This window comes from Anoplophora glabripennis, unplaced genomic scaffold, assembly GCF_000390285.2.
Source record: "Anoplophora glabripennis isolate ALB-LARVAE unplaced genomic scaffold, Agla_2.0 scaffold58, whole genome shotgun sequence".
Classification (NCBI taxonomy): Eukaryota; Metazoa; Arthropoda; class Insecta; order Coleoptera; family Cerambycidae; genus Anoplophora; species Anoplophora glabripennis.
This window is the reverse complement of record NW_019416277.1, coordinates 580352-595684: the sequence shown is the minus strand read 5'-3', so window position 1 is coordinate 595684 and position 15333 is coordinate 580352. Positions and strand designations below refer to the sequence as shown.

Genomic DNA, 15333 nt, shown 5'->3' with positions numbered 1-15333 from the left:
TGGTAAGTAGACTACATTAATAATAAGCGTTTCTAGTAATATGTTGAAACGGTGCCCCAAAATTGTTAAAACCTATTGACACTCTCTGGAATCGCCCCCTGCATAAAAAAGGTGAATAGTTGTGGCCGTAGATAGCGCGTCAGTGGCTTTTTTGTCCCATTTCTTGTTGTAAACAGAAAACTGCTTTTCAGGTTATCATCAGTTCTACTTTAGATTTCATTACGGAAACGTATTTAATCTATTAAATTTCATGCAAAATATTGGGGAAAAACGTTTAAATAAAGATAACTAAAACACTTTTCATGTAATTCCAAAAATGTTTATTCGTATTATTGTGGTAAGTCGGTAGGTATTAAGCAAAATATTTTATTTGCAAGGAATGTTGCTCCAAATCTAAATATCCTGTGCAACAAAAGTTAAAGGTAACTAAATTATACTTAAGTACGTAATTCCTGTAAACGTAGACTACAAATTATAAAATTTTTTGATACATCACGAAACACATTGCGTCTCTGATTACCACGTTACAAGTTTAATCCAATAAAGTTTTTAAAGAAATGATTGTTTGAAATATATTTTGGACGTCCTAACGTTATATCTCTATGATATTGTTTTTATGTAACTGATATTTTGCTACTAGCCAGTATTTACATAGAAAATATCTCGGTTTCCGTTACTGCACGACTTTTGACTATTGGGATGTTCCATAATGATAAGAACTAACTGATAATAATTTACATCATTTGACGGATTAAACTTCGTAATAAATTTGATAAAAATAATTTTGATTACAAAAAAGTATGTAAGTTAAGAATGATTCTACCTAATTAATTGTATTTTCCACTACCTAGGTTTCTAGTTCCAGATAAAAATGTTTTTATCCAAAACTTAAATAACTTTAAAATCTGTCTCTACTGAATGGAAAAAATTGTTGAAGCATCCACACGTAAATTATAGAAGCCTTAAAACTAAAGAATTAAACTTCCAAAGCAGAATATGCAAAACATATCAGACCTGTTTAATTCAGGATATCTAGAATCAACCACAAATTTATGGTAATAAGATAAAGAAATGCTGTTTTGGGAGGCGAATGAGCTCCCTCCCACTTCTAAGGCGGAGCAAAAACTCATCAAAGTCACAGTCCTCAGTAGTAAGTCCTAACAAGCGCTGAAAGCTCCGCGAAAGCTCCGCGCTGACTTATCTTTTGTTTATTAGCCTAAGTTGTGCGTTTTCGATTGTGACCGGTTGGACTGTGAAGTTCAGGATTTTTCTTTCAAATCTGTTCATAAACTATTTGTTGCATTGTTCTGTTTTTACTTAGTGATTTTGATAGGCCGCCTAAGAACTGTTGATGTAGTTAGCACTGTTTGACTTCAAAGGGGTAAGTACCACTACCATTTATACCTACTAGAGTATTCGTATTGCAATACATAGCATTTGAAATGTAAAATGAATCGATCTATGTTCTGTTCAAGTAATATTTCGTACAAAATAATCAGTGGCGATCAGATTAGGTAATCAAATAGATGTCAGATTGATTTAAAGCCTAGAAAAAAGTACTTTGATTTGATTACATTTGATTTAAAGTATACACAGCTTTGAACATTTTCTTCACAATAATACTCCATATTGTTCAAAACAAACAGTGTTTAAATTACTGGTTGATGTTGAGGAAGTATTGCAACATAACTGACATTATTATTATTGCATAATTTTATATCTAAGTACTTTTTTGTATGATTTTGATTGATTATTACATTGAGTTTACAACATTGCTTATTTAAGCAACGAAAATTGATTGAGTAATAGTTTTTTTCGTATCTAAAACATGTACATATTTTATTGTGGTATTTATATTTAATAAATTAACGTTGTAACATAATCATTGTTATTAAAAAATGTTTTTCTCTCGTATCATTTCCTGTGTTAAAACTAAGCACATATTTTTTGGCTTACCGTAATTATACTTAATACACCTCATTCATCAAGAAAAGTTTACCAAACAATGGTAAGGAGAATAGTTTTCTATATTTTTTACAAGTTTAATTTAATCTGAAAGTAAGTTAATTTCATATTTTTAAAAAGGGATCCTTTTGCATTGCATTTTATTTTAACTTTCCATTTACAGAATTTTAAGAATAATAGTTGCCACCATTTTCTGTAAATTGATGGTAAAGAAAGTAAATAAGGACTATTATCTTTAATATACACAAATAAATATGATTATAATCAATTATATTAAGATGATTTGATTAACCTTTTTATAGATATTATTTATTTAGCATAAATTATTAAAGTGGAGATGTGTTGAAATGTAAACCGTTATTTTCATAACTTTTATAGTAATAAGTACTATATTTCGTTTGGGTTGATTAGTAAAAATAACAAGTATAATAACATAGGTAGCTTACAATGTAACTACCTTTCCATACAAAAATCTTTATTTATTTATGATAACTTGCAGTTTAGAGCTCTTTACATACAGTAATTATTATTAAACACACCGTAATTCGTTGAAACTTTTATTTAAAACTATAGTTTTGTTGTCAAGGGAAATTTCAAAATATTAGGTTGACTGGTCTCCGTTAAACTAAATTTATATAGTTCAAATAACAATGTAGTGTATTTCCAACTAAACCCGTAGCCATTTGAAAAAAATATATCATAAAACATTAATGGTGGTTAGGAGAAATGCAGGATAAACTTATTTACTTTTACTTGTTAGTAGGTAAATGGTCATGAAGAATAATTAAATAGTTTATATTGCTATTAATTTGCCAAAGCCAATAATTATAAGTAATTGTCCATAGACATCTTTAAAGATATATATATGACAATGTAAGTAATCTTATATTTGTGACTTGCACAGACTAAAACCAACTACGACTTTAGATTAAAAAAAATTTAACTGACCTTTTTTGAACCTTTCATGTCTATAAAAAAACTAAAATTGCTTCTGCATTGTACGTAAAAAAATTTAGAAGTTATCGCAAAAATATATGAATTGAAATTTAAAAATTATGTGGAAAATTTCTTTATAATATCTTGATTCGATATTACGGTAAATAAGAATTTAAATAAAAAATAAAATCAGTGTCTATCTTAAAAAGATTCTAAGGTTTTTACGATCCTTCAAAAATGATACATCGAGCAGTTTTTTCTTTTATTTTTATTAATTTTATTAAAGAAAATATAAAATTCAAACTCGGAACAGGGTAGCTTCATCACATAGTATTGACCTATTTATTGAATAACATTTGAGTTGCGTCGGAATCAGAAGGAGTTTGAGAGTGTTTTTCAACAATTAAACAATATGCCATATTGTTGAGCACTTGTTAAAAAATTGTAGTTAATAGTTACAATTTCCGAATTCATTTTTTTATAATGAATAAAAAAGCTAAAATGTATAAACCTGCATAAATTCTCTCTTATTTTAATGAAGAGTGGTTAGATTGAATATCTGCATAATCACATCCTTGCAAGTTGCTTTCATCTATAATCCTTTTCTCACAGTGCAAGTTAAAACAATTTTTGGACTTGTGGTTTTCACAAAAAATATTATTCTCTCAATTAGTAGAAACATTTTTCTGCAGCTGATGCCTTTGGCAGTTTTAAATAAATTTTGGTCCAATTTTATATGTTATATACCTACATATAAATAAAATATAAAATTTATACTAAAAAAATGCACTATACCACGTTTGAAGTCACTATCTTCAATAATTATACTTGAGTACCATGATTAGATATTGAGTTTCACATCATACCTTTAAAGGTTTGTAGAGCACCTAACAATTATTTACGAAAAAGTCAGTCCTGTTTTTTTTTCATTTATTCTGACCAAAGAAATAATTGTGTAAAATTTATTGAAACATAGCTGTTTTATCTTTAGTTTACATTAAGATCCTGCGTTATAATGTCCCGTTTTCTCATTATTAGCTGTTCTGCTAACATCTAGTTTGTGCCGTATTTGTCAAGAATGATCATTATCTTTAGTATCGTACCTATATGCCAATATGCCATAACATCGTACCTCTTTCAAATTTCTTGTCTTAGTACCTAAACTTCACTAAAGCTGTTCCATTAAGAAAAAAAGTTTGTTTTGTATCTGAAATAGTAATTTCAGTTATATTATACATATTCCGTACATACATTTCATTACTTTATGGACACGCTACAATGTACCTACCTACCTAAGCACATCAAGTTGCTTGCATAGGATTAAATATCTGCATTTAACAGTAAACTGTAAATTGTGTAATCAACAAAACCACATGTTTATATTCCACTAGCTAACTCTGATGATATTTATTAGACAATATTCTGTTTCTGTTACTTAATAAATTAATCCATAAAATTCAATGAAAACGTTTTACTAATACTCTCAAACTGGGACATATTTTAGAAATAAATGCTAATTCTTAAAGCAGTTTACAATTCAGCAGAAATTATCAATTAAATGTTATGCCATTACAATTCAGTTGTTATGTATATCTTTACTTCATTTGTGTTAATTTTTGCTGAAAGCCTACTCATTACAGTAAATCATCTACATCTTATGTAAAGTAATTGAGCGATAAAAAAATTCCAAAAAACAGTACATTCAAATAGGAAATAATAACACTGTCTAAAAAATTTACGAAAAAGTTGTCTACATAGGTCACATAAAGTAGTACAGTTACCGGTGGGAACATTTTAATCATAAATTTATATGGAACTAGGAAATTACAAGAGATACAAAAACATTTAAATAAAAAGTCTTAGACCATTCTGCTTTCAGAGCGGCTATAGCCGTTTTGGTTTTCAAAAGGTTTTGAGAAAAGGGACTTCATTTTTCCGCTATTATTATTATAATGAAATGATATAAAACTTTTCCATTGAACGATGTCTTTTGTGTTTCGTTTAAATCTCCTCTGTTGTTTATCTTGAAAATTAAAAGAGGATTTCTCTAAAAATTATTGTGCAACGGGTATAATGCAGCAATTCCAAACAAATTTTCGTTGACTAAGACTAGAAAGACCATTAAATTCTGAGTACTCTTGTAGTACAAATTTTTGAAAAATCACTGGATTTCAAAATATCCGAAAAACAATAGAAGACAAAAATTGCTATAACTTTAAAATTAATTTTAGATCAAAGGTAAGTATTACGTATTAAATAATAAATATTGAAATAAAATAAACTTATACCTACTATTTCACTGGAAATTAAATTATTTTTAAAATTTTTGAATGAGACATTTTATCCTTTAATTTGCAAATTTAACAATTTTTCAATATTTTGACATTCTTAAGTTTCTATTGGATTGTTTTATTCATCCACTTACTTTTCATTTAATTTGAATATCCTATTAATGAAAGTGATTTTAAGTATAACTTAATCTCAAAGCTTCTTAAAACCTTCGGATAAATTTAAAACTAAAAAAAATCAATGCATTATTTTTTTAATGTTGATGGTTCTAAACCAGCAGATACAAGACACAATAAAATCCTTATGAAAATAAAAGTGAATGATCTTGCATTATAAATACTAGTGAAAGTGTCAAAACCCTTTCTTAATAAACTAACGAACTAACTAAACTGTATATTATCTAGCAAAATAAGGAAGTTTATTCTAGTTAATATCACGTACTAAGTGAAAGTTTTATAAAAAATGGAGCAAATATACTATACTGGTTTGGCAACTAAGGCGTCAATAGGAAATAGCTTTACAAATGTTACGTACAATAAACGGACTTAAAAATTCAGCCTTCAGAGGTTTGTTAGATGAAAAAATCCATTTTGATCATTATCTTCCGAAAATATGCATAATTTTCCATGAATTACAGAAAATTTTGTACCGAGATCTGAACAAGTAGGTCAATAGTCTCTTAGGCCTTGCACTCTTAATTTTGTATTCAAGTAGATACAGAAATATCCATAGTTTTATCAGTGACTATATTGGTTTATGCACAATTGCAGTTTTCATATGTCCAGAAATTTCATTCCAGTATTTCCGTTTTCGAACAAAAAAAAATACTTGTGGTAAATTGATATTACCAAATAAAACACAATAAATATAATTAAGACTTAACTAAAATAACTTCTATACAAATAGGCATTTGACCTAATTAAATAAAAAGTAATTCAATACTAACTTGGAAAGTAGGTACTTAGAATCCTATAAAAAACTGAAAGATCCGAATGGATCCAAAGGTTGATTTTATAAACTTAGTTTTGCCTAACTAAAAATATTTCGCACTGAGAAAATAACTAATTGCTCAAGATTTCGGGCGAGTAAGGGTGAGGGAGTACAGTAATCTGATTTTCTGCTCAAAATTGACGAATTGACAAAGCTGAGTGTGCGGGTGCATTGTTATGGTGCAAGAACCGTGAGTTGTCTCGTTTCAATTTTGGTCTCTTTTTGAGGATTTTTTCTCTAGGCAAGAATGCAAAATGCACAATTCCATTAAAGTAAAAAAAGTGAGCATCACTTTGACATTGAACCGGGACTGACGTCCTTTCTTGGGGCGTGGAAGATTCTTTGTCAATCCATTGTGGTGATTGAACTTTTGTCTCAATGTCGTAACCGTAGATCCAGCTTTTGTCTCCCGTTATGACCCTTAGAATGAATGTTTCATCGTCATTGGATTGTTCAAAGAGTTGCCGATAAACGTCTACACAATTTTCCTTCTGTTGTTCGGTCATCAAACGAGAAATAAATTTTGCTTCAAATCGACGAATGTTCAATTTTTCAGTCAAAAATTCATGGCATGATCCAATTGAGATATAACCTCTTCTGCAACTTCTCTGACAGTCAATCGGCAATTTGCACGCACCAGATCTTTGACGTTTTGAAGGGTCATCAGTTGAAATCGAAGACTTTCCTGGTCGAGGATCGTCTTCAATTGACAGCCGACCATTTTTAAATAGTGAAAACCATTCGTAACATTGCATATGACCTAGAGAATCATCTCTATAAGCTAGTTTCAAAAGTTGAAACGCTTCCATAAAAGTCTTCCTCAGTCACGCAAAATTTTACGTTTCATCGTTGTTCCAGAAAATTGCATTGCAAATGTCGAAAATCGTTACTATCTCTTAAATACCTTGCACTCATATAATATCACGAAAACTAAGAACGTGTGGTTACAGAGGAGGTTAAAGGCAACGCAATGCTGCCAACCGCATATCACTAAATATCTCTATTAACGCTTAATTGAAAAAGTTCGTTTATTTTCTGAATTCTATACATTTAAAAATTTAAAATAAAACAATAATAGATTTATTATTAGGACAGTTATTCAAACTGGTAATACGTTGGTAACAATTTTATTAAAAACTCGGCTGGCGAAATTTCTAGAGTTTTACTTACGTGTTAAAATCGTAGAATATTGCAAGAACGAAAAGAAGAATTTGGAAAATCAAAAATTACCTACGAAAAAAAATTGCGTTGAATGGTGATGGATGTGTTTCCAATTATCCCATATTTTCTAAATTTTGTTAGTTGCTAATAACTGAATATAATACAGAGTCACAAAGATAATGTTTTGAAATGCAAGTTTCTCAAAAAAAAAACAGCATAATGCATTAAAATTACGTTTTCAGAGTGATAAATGCATTAGTCTTGTTAGTTTTTGTCGGTCATTAGTTGCGGCTATATTTATTGACATTTTATGATCCAACTTATTTGAAGCTAAGTTTTCTGCAATGAATATCTTAATACACTGGATTTTAGATCAAATTAACTTAGTATAATTTCTTGAAAAATGATCCATTTTTAAACAATATTTTTTTTTTAATTTTACTATTATTAACATAACTTTTATGGTAGCAAAATTGTACTAAGGTAACTAAAATAAATCGGTTTACCATGCAAGAAAGCTACCTTTTAAGTATGGCTCATTCGTTTTCGAACACCTTGTATACAGGGTGTCTCATAATTAGCTGCCAACCCTGAACAGGCTGATTCTATGATCAAAACTAAGTAAAAAAGTTCATATGAACATGGGTCCGGAAATGCTTCCTAAGGGCACAGGGACCCATTGAAGAGGGAGGAATGGAAATCATTTTTTTGCAATATCTCTCAATCGCGTTGTGATAAATGAATGAAATTTGGTATACACAGCTAAATTTTGATGAGCAATTTGATGGACTAATCCATTTATTTCCACAAGGTCCATTGGGGTGGGTACGGGGGGGCCCTTGGTACTTTGCGTGTGTAACTTTTTCATCTTTGACTTTTTAACAAATTGGACAGCAAATTCCGTTTTCCCGAACTGTTTTACGTTAAAAAGGTACTCTTGTTTCAAATCGTTATCTTTAACGGTTTCTGAGAAAATCGCTCTTGAATTAATCCCACTTTGGTCAATTTCATAGTAATTTAAACAAAAAAAATTTTTTGTTTAAATTTAATCTAATTTTAATAAAAAAATAATAATAAAAAATTAAATTAAATAAAAATTAATCCTTTAAATGGAAAAGAGAGGAAAGGAAAATTATTATTATTATTTTTTGTTTAAATTACTATGAAATTGACCAAAGTGGGATTAATTCAAGAGCGATTTTCTCAGAAACCGTTAAAGATAACGATTTGAAACAAGAGTACCTTTTTAACGTAAAACAGTTCGGGAAAACGGAATTTGCTGTCCAATTTGTTAAAAAGTCAAAGATGAAAAAGTTACACACGCAAAGTACCAAGGGCCCCCCCGTACCCACCCCAATGGACCTTGTGGAAATAAATGGATTAGTCCATCAAATTGCTCATCAAAATTTAGCTGTGTATACCAAATTTCATTCATTTATCACAACGCGATTGAGAGATATTGCAAAAAAATAATTTCCATTCCTCCCTCTTCAATAGGTCCCTGTGCCCTTAGGAAGCATTTCCGGACCCATGTTCATATGAACTTTTTTACTTAGTTTCGATCATAGAATCGGCCTGTCCAGGGTTGGCAGCTAATTATGAGACACCCTGTATTGTGTTTAAGATATTAATCAATTTTAGTTGTCACCTGAGTTTTTCTCAAAAACGGTGATTTTTTCAGAGATTTCAGCAAGACTGTTTTTTTATGTAAATTCAAATTTAACATCATAATATACAACACATCGTAAAATACTTAACCTCAAAAAAGTTGTCATAAAATTCCACAGGGTAAAGTCGCAACTACCGATCCGTTGTAGATAGTTAGAAACTGCTAATGCTAACGTATCATCAAAAGCTACCTGTACCAAATTTTAATGCATTACATTGATTTTTTTTTGAAGAAACTGCTAAAATTTTATTTTAAAAATCAATCATAAACCTGTTTTGTCCTGTATCTCAATACCAAAAAACGATAGCCTATAGTCCAAAAAATTGTTTTACAGTACCTTATCCAAAGCACCCTGTATAGTAAGCTGAAAAACTACTTACGATACTTTATAATAAATTAAATAATTGCTTTAGCAAATTAATGTGATGAAAAATGTTTCATCTATAAAAATATATCAAAAATTGTTTTTAAAATATTTCACAGCTGTCGAAGGTCACGGGTTCGTGTATTTACTGTTTTGACGGATTTATCATGTACGCCAATTTTGTCAGATATACGTAATGGTACAATTGTACCCTGATTCAGTAATAGAATAAATACGGTGTTTCTTACGTAAACGAAATAACAGAAATTATCACATAAGAATGAAAACATATACATTTTTCGGAACACGGCATTTATAGCGAAATCTCGAATAAATTAATGTGTACTCAACTGTAAGAGATTTCTAGTTTTATAAATTTAATTCCTTCACTGATCCTTTTTTTTAAATTTCATTTTTCTTTCAGTAACTAATAAATAAAAATAATAATTAAACGTTATTTTTATGAAAAAGTTAACACACATTTTAGAAAACTTCTTATTAAGTTAGTTTATTCAACGCAGTCAACGAACGTTGTCCGTCGGTTCTTGACCATCCACCCATTACCGCCTAATTAGGCCGAAAACTGAATACATCGTGCGACGGCAACCTTTCGATTCTCCGATATTTACCTGTAATAAAAAATCTTCATCGAATCCTACGCTATTCTTATTTTGTTGTAACCCTTTGAGTTTGAATGGGTCCCCTCAGTCTATCCAGCATCCCGACACATGTAAAGATCAGTATCAGCGCTGCTGAGATAAAGTGGATGAAGTATCTACTAATTGTGTGTTTATTAAAAGAGATAACATCACGAAATCAAATCTGAATTGGTCAGAATATATCCCTATTTCCATCTAATATGTAATATTATATGATATAATAGCAATGCCACAATGTAAACCATAAATTAATTCATCTTTCATAACATTCTCATAAATCCAGATAATGTGTTCAATGTTGAGGCCACAAATTTACTACATTTTATAAATAAACAATCTTGGAGGGGAAAAATCATTAATCAGTATTAAATCCAAGTTTTTTAAGAATGGTATTGACTTAGCAGGTACGTTAGGAATTCAGAAAATTTATTAGAACTTTTGCATTAGGGAAACAGCTGTTTTCAACAGTGGTAAATTCAAGGTCCATGCTACATTATCATTTTCTACTTATTTATAGGTTAACATAAACATAATACTTTATTTCTAAAAAGGAAAATTTACCGTCTAATATATATTTTATCTGAATTAAAACGACGTAATGCTGTAAATTTTTATTCAAAATATATAGACAGTTATTGCATGTCGTCTACTACTTATTTAAAATTACTAACCACGTTATCTTAATAAGAATTTATTTATAAATTTTCATGTAATAATTTAAAGAAACTGATCTTTAAGATATGATTGTTAGTGCTGACTGAGCATAGTTAAATGATAATTTACAATTTTGGGAAGATTGCGTGGGAATAAGTAATACAATAGCGCATAAATATTTGTTCAAACTTCTGACGCTTAAATGGTCTACTTAATTCCAAGAATGAAGGTTTATTTATGCAGTAAAAAGTTTTCCAAAAAGGAAAACAATAATTTTTTAAAATTAATTTTCTATATTTTACATTATTCCTTCTTTTTTCATTTGCTGATTATTGATTACTCAGTCCCACAAAAGTGGTCTGTTCCAAATATTAGACCCATGTATCCTTTTGTACTTTGACACCAGGAATCCGAATCCAGGGCCCGAATTTTTTTCAATCGCGACAAAATGCGCTTAAATACAGAAAATTTGGAAAATTATATTTTTTCAAAACAAGATAGGGTAGGGCCAACTTCATCTTTCATCCCTGTTTCGTATATCTATGGGATATTAGAGATAAAAACAATCACTATGAAAGAATGACCAAAAAGAACAGATTTCCATCCAGGGTTGAAAAACATCATCGCGAACCCTTAGTTGATCCTTCAGATATTCTGCTCCCACCCCTCCATATTAAACTTAGTCTCATGAAATAGTTCGCTAAAGCTTTGGAAAAAGATGGCGACTATTTTGGATATTTGGGAGAGAAGTTAAACTGAAGGAAGTTATTTTTGATGGTCTTCATATCCGTACCGTGTTCATATATGAAAAATTTATCACAAAAATAAATAAATGATACTGACAGAACAGCATGGATAAATTTTAAGAAATTTACTCAGAATTTCTTAGAGAATCAGAAGAATCAGTATTACCAGAATTTAGTTGAGGAATTGTTGGAAAATTTCAAACAGTTGCCTGATGAACTTGAAATTGCATTTACCAGACACTCATCTTGACTAGGTACTTTCGGGAGAACTTCGAAGACTACAACGAAGAATAGGGTGAACGGTTTTAAGGAAATGGAGCGTCGGTATCAAGGAAGGTGAGATATTATTATGACGGCAGATTTCTGTTGGATACTTAAAAGGAAAAACGAGCCAAATCACAGCAAATAGAAAGATGCATAGATCGTTCGTTACAAAAGGAAAAGGGAGTAAAACAAACATCATTTTTTCATCTGGAAATGATGATCACTTCTTCGAATACCCTAATTACTCTTTGCAGGTATCATCAAGTTCTATCTATCTCTGGGACGGAATTTATCACATTTTAGGACTATTTTGCACGGTATAAAGATATTGAAGGGTGATAGGCTAATTGCAACTTTGGATTTGGCTTTAGCACGTCAAAATGTATTAGATATGGTTCTGCAGTAACTTCAATTTTTTTTTACAATTGTTCCAAATGGTAAACCCCCTAGAGTGGGATTTTCCGTATGTAAGGGTATTTTTTTCGATGATTTAAAAAAACTGGGAGGTAATGGAGCAATTCTGAGTTCGGATTCGGATTCAGTTTATCAAAATACTCTTGCAGTCTCTTTTAGTCTATTTTTACAATTATACCCCAATGCTTATTCCTCAAAAGTGAGCTTTTTTCTTCTTTTTTGATTAAAGGTCTTTCTTTCAGATGAATTTCATTTGGAATTAATAAACTTATATACATGCTTAGGATATTAATAGGATATAATGTTGAAAAATGATTTTTTATGCAGTCTCTGGTAGAGAAGTGGCTATACGCCAGGAGCAGTATGCTTGAGTGAAAATAGTCCTATTTAGTTACTTCAACACAACTGAAAAGGTTATGGTATTTTAAAGACATTTTTTTCGTTGTTTCTTACGATGTACGTCATTCTTTAATATATTGATTGAAAACTTATTTTTACCGAAACATCAGAGTTTAATAAGTCCTTTGTTTTTTGCTATATTTTCTTCTATTCAAATTTTTTAGAAATTTACATCATTTACTGCAAAGAAATGTATATTATAAAGTTCTTGTAAAAAGCATTTTAATTTTCTACAGTAGTTATCAGACAATCAAATATTTGGAGCTTTTTTTGCTAAATTTTTAATTTTTAATATTTGTTTGATTTAGAATAACATACTTCAATTAAAAAATCTACATCTATAATCTCTATGTGAAAACGCGTAGAAAATACGGTGGAAATAATTCGAGAAAAACACTGTGAACAAGCCAAGAACAACTTCTGAGAACAGCAATTTTGAAAATCTTTACTAGGGTGGCCCAAAAAAACGATTATTATAATTTTTTTGTATTTCATGTGAAAATATGATAGTTTATCATGTTTTAAGAGTCCCCTCAAAAAATCAGCTCAAAAAAATTTTTTTTAGATGTCGCTCAAGATTTTTCGTCAAAAATTCGATTTTTTTCTTGTTGTTTTATCATTTTCCAGGCCGAAAAAAATCTCGATTCTAAAAATTTCAAATTGATATTTTAATTTCTATAGGTCACTCATAATTATTTTAATTTTCAAAGTAGTGTACAGGGTGAATCACTATATTTTGACCCCCCTTTAACTTTTTTGTTTTAAGAGTTATTAAAAAATGTGAAATATAAAAGTTGCACAATTTTTTATGAATTTTTCGAAAATGATAGTAGATAAACCAATGAAGTCCAAACAAAATGGCCGAGTATGTTAACTTTGTTAAGTTAAATGGAACACCCTGTATATTTTTACATATTTGGATAGAACGTTCCCTGTCGAGCATAGCCACATAGGGTTTGTTGGGTCCATCTGTAATAATAAGCAAGATACTTTAAAAAACGAAAAGAAGTTTTTTTATTAAGAAAATAATACATCTTGTAATAGTTAGACCTCTTTCAGGCATTTCTGCCTTTTTTCCAATTACGTAAGGATTTACAGATTTAGTTATAATATATTTTGATATATCGCACATTGATACGGTCCAAAATGCGTATAGGTAATGTAACGAAATCTCACTAATTAGGCCGTGAGAGGTCTAATTACTCATGGACATTATATGGTAGGTCGTGACAGTGACAGGTAGTAATGTCTTGACAACATTGTTATTGATTGACAGTATGTATTATTATTTAATTAAAATAGGTTACACAGAAGTAGAAAATTATTTAGAATTAAAATAGAGTATGGAGAAGAACTTTGCTCTATTTTAATTCCTATAATATTTCAATTTTCTACTTCTGTGTAACCCATTTTAATTAAATAATAATACAAACTGTCAAACAATAACAATGTTGTCATGACATTACCTGTCACTGTCACGGCCTACCATATAACATTGTCCATGAGTAATTAGGCCTCTCACGGCCTAATTAGTGAGATTTAGTTAAAATACCTATACGCATTTTGGACCATATCAATGTCCGATCTGTCAAAATATATTATAACTAAATCTGTAAATCCTTACGTAATTGGAAAAAGGCAGAAATGCCTGAAAAAGGTTTAACAATTACAAGATGTCTTATTTTCTTAATAAAAAACCTTCTTTTCGTTTTTTAATAGTATCTCGCTTATTGTTAGCGATGGACCCAACAAACCCTACATGACTATGCTCGACAGGGAACGTTCTATCCAAATATGTAAAAATATACAGGGTGTTCCATTTAACTTAACAAAGTTAACATCCGCGGCCATTTTGTTTGGACTTCATTTGTTTTTCTACTATCATTTTCGAAAAATTCATAAAAACTCGTGCAACTTTTATATTTCACATTTTTTTATAACTCTTAAAACAAAAAAGTTAAAGGGGGGTCAAAATATAGTGAATCACCCTGTACCTATGTTTTCGAGCGACCTCTAAAAAATAAATATCAAATAACTAATATTTTTTTTATTGAATTTGATGAATAAAAGAATAGAAATAAATCACGAGACACTTAAATTTTAAAAAATTTGAAAATTATAAATATTTGATATTCGCAGTGCGGTAGTAAATTTTGCCTCGAGAATTTTTTTAAGTGTCTCGTGATTTATTTATATTCTTTTGTTCATCAAATTCAATACAAAAAATATTAGTTCGTTGATATTTATTTTTCAAGGTTGCTCGAAAACATTTTAGGTACACTACTTTTAAATTTAAAATAATTATGAGTGACCTTTAGAAATTAAAATATTGATTTGAAATTTTCAGATTCGAGATTTTTTTCAACATAGAAAATGATAAAATAAAGAGAAAAAAAATTAAAAAAACATCAATTTTTGACGATTTTGAAAATTTTTAAAAATCTTGAGCGACCTCTAAAAAATTTTTTTTAGAGCTGATTTTTTGAGGGGGCTCTTAAAACATATTAAACTAACATATTTTCATAAGAAACGAAAAAAAATAATCGTTTTTTTTTTGGGCCACCCTAATCTTTACATATGTACATCCGGACTTACTACTATTATCTATATTAACATTATAATATTCTAATTATATTTTTGTTACGAAAAAATGTTGCTGGAAATATGTGCTTAAGTTATTGATGAGCTCTATGTTATGTAAAAAGGAACTTTTCATCTTAAAAAACATATGTATATTTCAGTAGTTAGTGACTCTTTAATAGTCATAAGTCGTAAAAATTGTTTAATTTATTTATAAATTTAGGAACCAAAAATGAAGTTTAA

At 29.5% G+C, this 15333-nt stretch overlaps 1 protein-coding gene across 2 annotated transcripts in view; it reads left to right on the top strand.

Annotated features, from left to right (window-relative positions):
* Positions 1-1173: 1173 nt before the first annotated feature.
* The window catches only part of LOC108917605 (GATA-binding factor A-like), a 181253-nt gene continuing 167093 nt past the window's right edge, over positions 1174-15333 (top strand). For both annotated transcript variants that reach the window (XM_018724296.1, XM_018724295.1), the window contains exon 1: positions 1174-1381. The gene's annotated coding sequence lies outside the window, so the exon portion shown is untranslated. The remainder of the gene's footprint in view (positions 1382-15333) is intronic.